The 10,823-nt window shown below is 42.4% G+C and overlaps 1 long non-coding RNA gene across 2 annotated transcripts in view; it reads right to left on the reverse strand.

The window, feature by feature from the left end:
• Positions 1-10,823, reverse strand: part of LOC114046810 — a 37,591-nt gene that overhangs the window by 12,161 nt on the left and 14,607 nt on the right. Inside the window, exon 3 of one of the 2 annotated variants that reach the window (XR_003569548.1) lies at positions 2,080-2,178. The exons of the other annotated variant lie outside the window; for it this stretch is intronic. This is a non-coding gene — a long non-coding RNA (uncharacterized LOC114046810). The remainder of the gene's footprint in view (positions 1-2,079; positions 2,179-10,823) is intronic. 2 annotated transcript variants of the gene reach the window in all.

A 10,823-nucleotide genomic window follows, 5' to 3' on the forward strand; every position in this document is an offset into this window, starting at 1 on the left:
GCTCTGGGCTGGGTGCTATGGGACATGACAGATTCCTAAAAGACGCCTCAGTGAAGCTCATCTGGGAACCTCTGTCAGCTGAATATGAGCAATTACAATATTGTATTTGGGCTGAAAGGGCTGTCTGTCTTCCTACAAAAAGGCTAACAAGAAAAATAATTCCTGGCTGATTTCTCTTGCGTAGGAAAAGGATCTAAGTGTCTTCTCTCCCTTCTGCTAGGCTCCCCCTCCCCTGCCAAGCTGGCAGAAGGCACCAGTTTAATACACAGAATGGGGGGGGGGGGGGAGGGATGGGGGAGGGGCCGTGGAGTTGGAATGATTTTCTGTGGAAGCTATAACATGTTGGATGTTGGGAACAGGGTTTCATGCTATGCTGGAGGTCAGCTTACTGCACTGGATTTGGAACCAGGGCAACAAGGTTTGAATCCCAACTTTGCTACTTGGGTGACCTCAGTCACTTCTGGGTCCTTTGGCCTCATTCAGTTTCCTCTTCTGTAAAACAAAGGGGTTATACTAGATGACCTCCATGGCCCATCCTAACCCTAAATCTATGAGTTTATAGTTTTCCCAGGACTTTGACAAACCCTGTATCATTCTTACAGAGTCAACCCCCCCAAACAGCATGGTGGAGAGGGAAGAAATCCTGGCTTCCAGATCCCACCTTTGCTATTTGCTAACTAGACATATCACTTCCTTGCTCTTATCCTCAGTTTCCCCTCATGTGAAATGAGGAAATTGATTGAGATCATCCTCAATTCCCTTCCAGGTCTAAAGTCTATCAATTCTAACTGCTAGTTAAGCCACAGCTCCTATAGGAAAATGATCCCCACCTCCATAGGGTGGTTAATTGAGGGACAGTGGTGTGATATCCTCCATGCCATCAGCTTCCAGTATCCTACTGGCTTGAGGCACAGCTCACAATCATCTGCTGCTATCACTAGTGAAATCTGGTGATCTATCTCTCTCTACCCTTTAGAATACCTACTTTTATTCAAGATGGCTCATGTGCTACTTGTAGAAAAAGCCTTTCCTACCTCACCGGCTGCTGATACTTTCTCCCCGAAGTCAGCACCCCTCTCCAACATACACACACATTGCCTTATATCAATTTTGTAGATAGCTAAAAGTGGACATGTTATTTCTCCTTATACACTGTGAGATATTTGGAGACTCTTTTTGCTTTTGCCTTTGTATACCCCTGTTCATAGCACCATGCCCTGGCACATAATAGGTGCTTAATTTACATTTGCTGATTGATCGGTTGATTGTTGATCCTACTATCTCTGCCTACCATCAACTATCTCTTCAAATCCCTGCTACCTTGTACCAGAAAAATCCCTTCTTAAGATATAAGGTATTGTCTGTTAAAATACGAATGAACCTGAGGGGGAGAGAATAATTCAATTCAGGTTAACAAACATTTAGTGAGTGCCTACTATGTGCTAGAGAGGGGCATCCTGTATACTCGGGATACAAAGGCAAAGCATGATACGATCTCTTCTCTCAAATAACTTACAATTTAGTAAGGGGAACATACAACTTACAGCTGGAAAGGACCTTAGAGATCATCTAGTCCCATGGTCTACCATTAAAGATGAAGAAACCTAGGCCCTAATTTCAGAAGAGATTTAATCAAGGTCATATGGGCAATCCAAGGCAGAATTCAAACCTAAGTCTTTGGAATCCAAATCCAGATATAAACTTCAATAAGTACAATGTAAGTCAGAATATGATTGATTGTGTGGGAGAAAGCAGATGAAGTAACTTTATTCAAAGGAGGATTCACCTGGAGCTGAAGGGATCTAAGAAGGTAGAATAGAGTCAGATTATAGAAGGTTTTGAATGACAGACTAAGAAGATTGCTTCTTAATCCTGTGGGCAACTGAGTCACTAAAGACTTCTAAGCAAGGTGAGTGAAATAAACAGACCAGTGCTGCTTTAGTGAGATTACATTGAGCCTTCCATCGTTAATGCCTCAGCATAGTCCTGGGGGGGAGGGGCAAAGAAGGAGAAAAAACAAGCATTTATTAAGTGCCTACTATGTGCTCTGCCCTATGCTAAGCCCTTTACCAATATTACCTCATTTGATCTTTTTCCACCAGGAGATATTTACTCCATCATCCATGCCACTGCCAAATGTTTCTGAGCACCTGCTGTTTGCATAGCCTCATGCTGACCCTGGAGAGATGGAAATAAAAAAGAAGGTCCTTGTCTGGGAAGAACTCATATTCTATTTATGGAGATAACATAGGATGTATAGACATATCAAAATATTGCAAACACTGCCTTGTATTGTTGAGTGTACGCTTGAGGCAGAGCCAATAAGTACCATGAAATTCAATCTGGAAAATGATAATGAGAAAACACACCAAGGTGGGGATGGGTATGTAGGGTTTTGGGGAAAGTACATAAACCAGTATAATTCACAACCTCTCAGCATTTACGCAGGGCAATAGTGAGAAAACAGAATATAAAGAAGTAGTTTGCAGTCAAAATTTGAGTTCTAGGCTGGGGGATTGACCTCTCATTGATCAAGTGAGCGGTCAACCTGCAGTGTCAAAGCCACATGTGGCCCTCTAGGTCCTCAAGTGCAGCCTTTTCATTAGGCTATAGAGAGACACTGAAAGTTTTGGAGTAAAACAGTGCTATGGTGAAAAGAGTGGTTGGAAGATTGATCTGGTCCCATTCAGAGCAGAGATTCTGAACTGAGGGACCACAGAATTCCCCATCCCCCATCCCCTGCCCTTGCCACCATGAATAGATATCAGGAGGGCCTATGAACTTGGATGGGGAAAAAAATCTCTATTTTCATAAAACTTTGGTTTCTTTTGATAGCTTATATGTTTTCTTTTATGTTAATAAATGTTTATAAAAAACATTCTGAGAAGAGATTCATAGGTCTCACCAGATGTCAAAGAGGTCCATGACCCACACCCACATGGATGAGCAACCCATGATGCAGTGTTAAGGAAGAGAAGAGACAGAAGGTGAGTAGACTGGTTAGGAGGTTGTTCAAATAGGCCAAGTATGAGATGATAAAGCTCTGAATTAAGGTTGGGGCAGTGGGAATGGAGGAGAGGCAAAAGATGTGGGAAATCTCTTGTAGGAAGAATCACTAAGACTTTGTGATTGACTGGATGTATAGGGGGAAGGAGAGCTAGAAGTCAGAGATGACTCAGATGTTTTGAGCCTGAGGGGCTGAAGGTTACAGATGAAACCTGCTGGAGTTTCAACATTCTGCCTCTCTTTTCCTATCTGTCTCTATGATTTACTTTATTATCTAGGCAGATAGATTGACAGTATTTACATCATTGTTTCCCAATATGTGACAGAACATTTTTCTATACATAAAATAATTTCTTTCTGATGCATTAATTTTGGGGGCCTCTTTTCCACCACCCCTTGCCTTTATTTGGTCATTTTTTGCTAAGATGTATGGGGCAATATTCCCCTTCCATAAATTTCAATATTAGGTAACAGAGAGAGATGGACAGACAGACATAGAGAGAGAGAGAGAGAGAGAGAGAGAGAGAGACATGCAGAGACAGAGACAGAGAAAGATAGACACAGAGAAGAGAGAAACAGAGATAGATAAATAGCAGATGAGGGTGTGTTGTGTGGAGGGAGGGAGAGACAGATAGACAGAGACAGAGAGACAGAGAGAGACAGAAAGAAAGAGACGTAAGAAGAAAAACAAAAGAGGTAGAAGGTAGGATTATGTCTCTCTGGGGTATGGTGCAACAGAATGATGATTCAGATTCAGTAATAAATAGACAAAATTCTCCAAATGGTCCCTTACCCTAAAAACTACCATGGCTAGCCCAAACCATCATCTCTGGGGGCATTCCACACAGACAGGATCAATAAATTAGCCCAAGTGTCCTTGTAATCATAGGATCTCAGGACTATATGGCTGTACAGGAACTTATGTAACCCAACACTCTCATTTTACATATGAGAAGATTGAAGTTCATGGAAAGGCCAAAGAAATTACTTCCTTATGGTCATTTGTGGTTGTTTACTCATGTCTAACTCTTCATGTCCCCTTTCAGGGTTTTCTTAAGAGAGATAGTGTAGTGGTTTGCCATTTCCTTCCCCAGCTCATTTTACAGATGAAGAAACGGAGGCAAACAGGGTTACGTGACTTGCCCAGGATCACACAACTAGTAAGTATCTGAGACCAGATTTGAACTCAATTCTTCCTGACTTTAGGCCCAACACTCTGTCCACTGTGCTACGTAGCTGCCCTCCTCATTGTCATACTACTAGGTAGTTGCAGAACAGGGCTTTGAGGCTGAGTCCTGAGCCATGTATCTGTGTAAACATTGCTGAGAATCAAGATGGCACTTGGGCAGAATTCCCACAGCAATGTGGTACATTAGGAGGATCTGTAAAAATGCTGACTAAGGAATAACAAGCACATTAGCAAACCAGTTAGCCATTGCCCAGAGAGCTTCAATGTTATGGAACATTTCAAATAGATACCCCTGCATCTTAAAATACCATTTCAATCTTGCTTTTCTTTACTAACAGCCATGGGCTTGGAGAGAGCAGACACTGCAATGTACATTCAATATTTTAATAGGGACTTTGTGACTACAGGCCCAGCTATGAAGGATTCTTTCAGGACAATGTAGTGGAATTAACAGCAGATTGGAACTCAAAGACCTAGATTCCAATCCTGACTCTGCTATTTATCCCCTATGTGAACTTGGGTGAGTCATAGAGCATAGGGTTATAGAATCCTTGATTTAGGGCTAGAGCAGACTTTTAAGGACATTGGGTCCAGCTCTCATACTTTACAGATGAGGAAAATGAGACACAGAGAGGTTAAATGATTTGCCTAAGGTCACACAATTAGAAAGAGTCAGGGGCAGGATTTGGTCCCAAGTCTTCCTCATATCATATCCCTGTTGCTTTGCCTCTATGGGCCTCAGATCTATACAATAAAAGGGTTGGACCAGATGGCCTCTAAAGCGTCCTTTGACTCTAAGTCTGTGATCTTGTTGTCCATTCTGGAAGCTGAAAAATAACTGTGAACAATTTAAATAGAAACTCCTTAAAGACTGGAGTGGTGTAATGGTCCAGAGGGCAGAAGCCACATCCCTTAACAGGCTGAGCACTACAAGGTTAGGTCTGGCCAGGACGTTTCCTCATTCCCAGAAGTGTGTTAAGCTCTGTTTCTTGGAATTCCATCACACACTCCATCAGTTAATCAATCTATGACTTCCAGCCAGGGCTATGAGGTCACTCCCCAGACTTCAGGCTGCCTTTGAGTGGCCCTCTGTCACCTCAGAGATGATGAATAGCAGTGGGTCAGTCCTGTGCAAGGGTGTGGTCCCTGAGCCTGCAGAAAGAAGATGTAACTTTGGTGAGTCCCCATTCCAGATTTAAGACTTTAAGTGAGACAATCATAGGCTTTAGAACTGGAAGAGATCTTAGAGTTCATCTCATTCAACCCCCTCATTCTATGGAGGATGAAACTAAGACTGAGAGGGGTCAGGGGATTTGTAATCCCCTATAGGGTATAGGGGATTGATTGAGAGCATTCCCTGATCAGTTTGTTGAGTTTGTGGGGAGGTGAAATTTTGTTTGGGATTTTGATTGTGTTTCCCTGAAAGGAACGTTTGCCAGGTCTGGAACGGGCAGATCTTAGTTTGACTCTGGTCTTTGGCACTTGTTAACAAGGTGACCTTGGCCAAGTCACTAAACTTCCCTGGGCCATCTACCTTAAATCTCCCACCTACATGAATTTGCACAGTTCCCTCTCCTCATGTCCACCCCTCTGCCCCCATGTCTGTAATGCATTGCTTCCTCAGCTCTGTGTTTTGGAATCCCTCATTTCCTTCAGGCTTAACTCAAAATGCCATCTTCAAATGAAGCCTCTTTCCTGATCCCTCCCCTCCCCAGCTACTACTGTTCTCCCTCCCCAAACTACCTTTAATTCATTTTGTATATGTGTATATATTTTGTTTACATTGTATACATGTACACCACTATTAGAATGTAAGCTCTTTGAGGGCAAGAATTGTTTCACTTCAGTCTTTGCCTCCTTAGTGCTTAGCACAGTACCTGGCACATAGTAGGCATTTAATAAATTCTTCTTTATTGGCTGGAAAATGAGGGAGGGGTTTGGATCAAATGACCTTTTGAGATATTTTCCTACTGAAATGTGAGCTTCCCTCACATGTAGCATAAGGGTATCATGGGATGACTTATGGGGAGACAGAATAGATATTCCTAGCCTCTTCTCTCCACTCCTCTCCAAAGGAGACATAATTCTTGCCAGGAAGGGAAGTAGAAAGTTGAAGTCAGAGGCCACTCTGTTCTCTTCAGAGAGAGAGGATATCATATATATCTATCTGTTCCCTCAAATATTATTAGCAGATATAGTTTTCAGGTTCAAGCTAACTTTTGATCACTATTTCATTAATTGAAGGAAGCAAGAACCCAAGCTTTATATCCAAGGCTTGATACACTTCCTTTTCATATCAGTTTCACAATGAATACATACAACAATTAGCCAAGAAATCCATTTTTCCAAATTGGTAGAAAAACAGAAATGAGAGGAAGTAAACAGAGGAGAATATGTATCAGACAATACAGACTAAAGGAGCTCACCCATTGGGAGTGAGGTAACTCAACTCAACTTAGAAAGTCCTAAATCTCACCCAAGAGGAACTTTCCCAAAATCTCTAGTGTAGTAAGCTTGAGACAGGAGCACGATGGAGACTTCCAGCTTCTCTTACACCAGCTTCTTCTCAAAATCTTTGTCTCTAGCAAGCTAAAGTGGGTTTGGTGTCAACCATCTTCTCTCTCAAAGATGGAAGTCAAAAGGGCTCAAAGCAAGCGCAGAATTTGAAGAGACTTGAAAAAACTTTTGAGACATTGATCTTCACCAATGAGGAGAGAATCCTATACCAATGAGTTTTGAAATTGTGGTTACACTGACCATTGGGTTTATCAGGGAACTCATTGATCAAACTCTTCTAGAAGTCCTAAGTTGCAGGTTTGGGATTCAAACCCTGGTCCTTAGACTTCATGAAAAGTGAGTGCCCTATCTACTGTACTACACAGCCTCTCTCCCTGCAGGTCTGCCCAGATTGATTCACTCTGAGCTTCAAATATTCCATGGCCTGAGGGAGGGGAAATAAATGGGCAGGTCTACACATACTGATGAAAGTTGATGTTAGGGAATGGACTGTCATGATAGCAAGTACAGTGAAACAGGGAATATTTTTAAACGAATATAATAGAAGCACAAAATTTTAGGGCTGGAAAGAACCTGAGAGCTCAGATGAATTCCTTTACTTTATTGAGCAGACAACTGAGATGCAGAGGGAGAAAGGGATTTTTCCAAGGATCTAGCTGGAGAGTGGCAGAGCAAAGATGGCACACAGGCCTTCTGAGTCTCTTGAGCGCTCTTTCCACTACATTGATGAAGAGAAGATCCTGGGCTTCACTTCTGATAAGACCCCAGAATTAAGGCCTTTGCTGGTGACTTCTTTCCAACTTAAAGGCACCAGCAGAGCTTTATCCAATAATCTACCCATTGTCTCGCAAGCACACTATTCCATTGCTGCCTCCTCATCTTTGCTTCAACTGTTCCTTCCCCCACCCCAGACTCTCCTACCCTTTCCACTCTACCAAGCTAACCCTTTCCCATCATTCACAGTCCAGTTCAAGTCCTACCTCCTCCAAGAAGCCTTGTTTGATCACTTGCTCCTTTAAAACGCTGCAACATTGGAATTAAGGGCCCATGGTGGGGGACCAGCTTTCTCCCATTTTGTTCTGTTCTCTTATGGTTTCATTTGTACGGCCTAGATAGTAAGTTCGAGGCCAGACATGGCATCTCTTTTTTTTCATATCTCTAGAACAATACTGTGCACACAACGGGTGCTTGATAAAAACTTCTTTGCTGATTAGGTGATACAGAAAGGACACAGCGTGTTTGGGAGGGTCAATGGGAGCAAAGGGGGTCACCTGTCACTGGTGTAACTGCGATAGAGATTCTGTAGCTGGGATAGTTATCAGTTAAGCAAACTACGCTGGTTACCATAACATTAAGGAAAACAAATTGATGAGGAGGAACCTAATGAAGATGAATTGTATCCATTTGACATGTTTTCTCTCTAAATTTCCTGTGCTTACTGCTCCTCTGCATTGTTCTAAGTCTCTTCTCATTGACTTCAAAGCCTCCCCTATCCTTATCTCTGCCTCTGTCTCAGAACAAGGTGTGCTTCCCTCCCACCCCCCCCCCAGGGACCCACCCAAGTATTGCTCCATATGTCAGTGCTCCTCTGGCCATCTGTGCCAGGTGGCAGTTCCAACAGTCCCTCATGAGCTGTGTGTCTTGGTCCCACCACCCAGGCAGTGTTAAAGTCAAGATAGTTTGAGAATTAGAAATGCGAAATGCCTGGAGGCCTATGCTCTGGGAAGGTATTAGAGAGTGATGGTAACTCCCCTTTGTACCTCAGAAATGATGTGGTTGACATATATCTGTGGGAACACCAGCTGCCCCCAGGGATGTGTCTGTCTCTGCTTCCATGAATGCTCTGCCCTTCCCCCAGTCCCCAGCTTTCTCTCCTGGGAATCCTCCCACCCACCCTAGCCTATGGTTGAAGCAGCTAAGGAACCTTGGACTTAAGAGTTAGAAGACTTGAATTCAAATCCCCTCTGTCATGCTGACTAACCTGAGTTTCCCTCATCTGTTAAGTAAGTATCAAAATACTTCTACACAGTGGTTGTAAACAAAATACTTGTATACCCTAAATCACTATAAAACTTAAAGCACTAATTATTATCAGCCATTATTCTGTAATTGGCTCAAAGCCCAAGTAGAGGTAGACCAGTGAGAAGGTAGAGAATTCTGAGGGAAGGTTGCTGATAGGGAGTAGGAGAGGATAGAAACCTCACCTCAGTCCTTGACCAGGAGTGTGTATTGCTGGCTCCAGCCTGAGCACAAGGGAGAAAATCTGACTCCTTTCTGAATGTTCTCTGTTCTTCTCTCACCTTGACTTGAATTTTTAGGGCAGGTGTTCCTCATATTTTCTGGTCTGCAGATGCCTTGGTTTTCAATAAACCTTCCCATACCAGTAATTCAATATGATAAGAAATAACTTTTAGATTCTTCCACTTACATAAAAATATAATCCAAGGTATCAATTATTATTACTAGGATAATGTTGTTTATTTGCCAAATATTCTCCACCCCTTCTTTACAAGCTTCTCATATCCCACCCCTCATCCCTGGCTCTAAGGGTGCCTGGACCCACCATCTCATTACATTTTGAAACTACAGCTTGTTTGTCCCATCCCTTCAGACAGAAGGGTCTATGGAAATGAGTTTGTACTCTGTCTGATGGATTTATGGAAATTGTCACTTGACAACTTGCAGAGCTGGTCTTTGTGCTTACATCTCCCTGGAAAAAGGGTGATCTGAGTCAGGGTAGATCTGCTCTGGAAGGTGTCTTCACTCTGGCAGCCTTAAGGCCATAGCTACAGACCAGACCTTCCCTTGCCCACACCCCACAAAGAGAGACTGGCTGCAAGGTAAACATCTGGGTCCCTATCCAGATCAAAATAATGAAAACATCTGGCTTCCTGCTTTTTGACACTGTTGGAGATCGCATGTGGAGAGGTGATGGACAGGGAAATCAAAGGTGGAGTATTGATGGGGAGGAGAAGGTGGAAACCAAGTATCTTTGAGGTCCCTTCTCTCTTGATATTCTTCCTGGATATTATGGTTCCTCCCTAGATATTCGGATCTATTTTAATGTAGTATTACAATGCTATGTTCATAGAACCAGACCTTGGAAATTCAGAGCAAAGAGTCAAGATGGGGCTAAGATGATGGAGGTAGCCCAGGGAGAGGAAAGCACACTGGGCTTTGAGTCTGAGAACCTGGATTCAAATCCTGGCTCTGCTACCAAGAACTCCTACCTTAAGTAGTCAGGGAGAAGAAAAGGAAATATCAAAAGAAAGAGAGGACACTAATGCACTCCTGGTGGAGTTGTGAACTGGTCCCACCATTCTGGAGAACAATTTGGAACTATCCTCAAAGGGCTATAAAACTGCGCATGCCTTTTGCTCATCAATGCCACTACTGGGTCTAAACCTCAAAGAGATCAAAAAAAGGATAAGGGACCCATATGTACAAAAATATGTATAGCAGCTCTTTTTGTGGTGGTCATGAATTAGAAATTGAAGGGCTGTCCATCAATTGGGGAATGGCTAAACAGGTTATGGTATATGTGCTGTAAGAAATGATGATGGAGATGGTTTTGGGAAGACCTATATGAACTGGTATAGAGTCAAGGAAGCAGAACCAGGATATCATTGTACACGATAACAACAGAATTATAACAATAATGAACTGTGAAAGACTTAGCTACTCTAATCAAATGACAAAGATCCAAGACAATTCCAAAGAACCCTTGATGAAAAATGCTATGCACTTCCAGAGAGATACTTGATGAATTCTGAATGCAAATTGAAGTACGATTTTTTTTAAAACTCTCTTTATTTTTCATGCTTTTTTTAACAACACAGCTAATAAGAAAATATTATTATATTTATTATATATTATTCATATTGCTTGCCTTCTCAATGAATAAAGGAGGAGCTGGAGGGAGGGAAAGAATTCAGAGCTCAAAATTTGTAAAAAGAATGTAAAAAAAATAAATAATGAATTAGAAAAAGAAGGAGAGGAGTGGTCATAGAGTTAGAAGGAAACTCAGGGGAATGGTTTTAGAAGTCACCTAGTTACTCCACACACACACACACACACACACACACACACACACACACACACACACACACAC

The sequence above is a fragment of the Vombatus ursinus genome, unplaced genomic scaffold, assembly GCF_900497805.2.
Source record: "Vombatus ursinus unplaced genomic scaffold, bare-nosed wombat genome assembly UNPS02014785.1, whole genome shotgun sequence".
NCBI classification, from domain to species: domain Eukaryota; kingdom Metazoa; phylum Chordata; class Mammalia; order Diprotodontia; family Vombatidae; genus Vombatus; species Vombatus ursinus.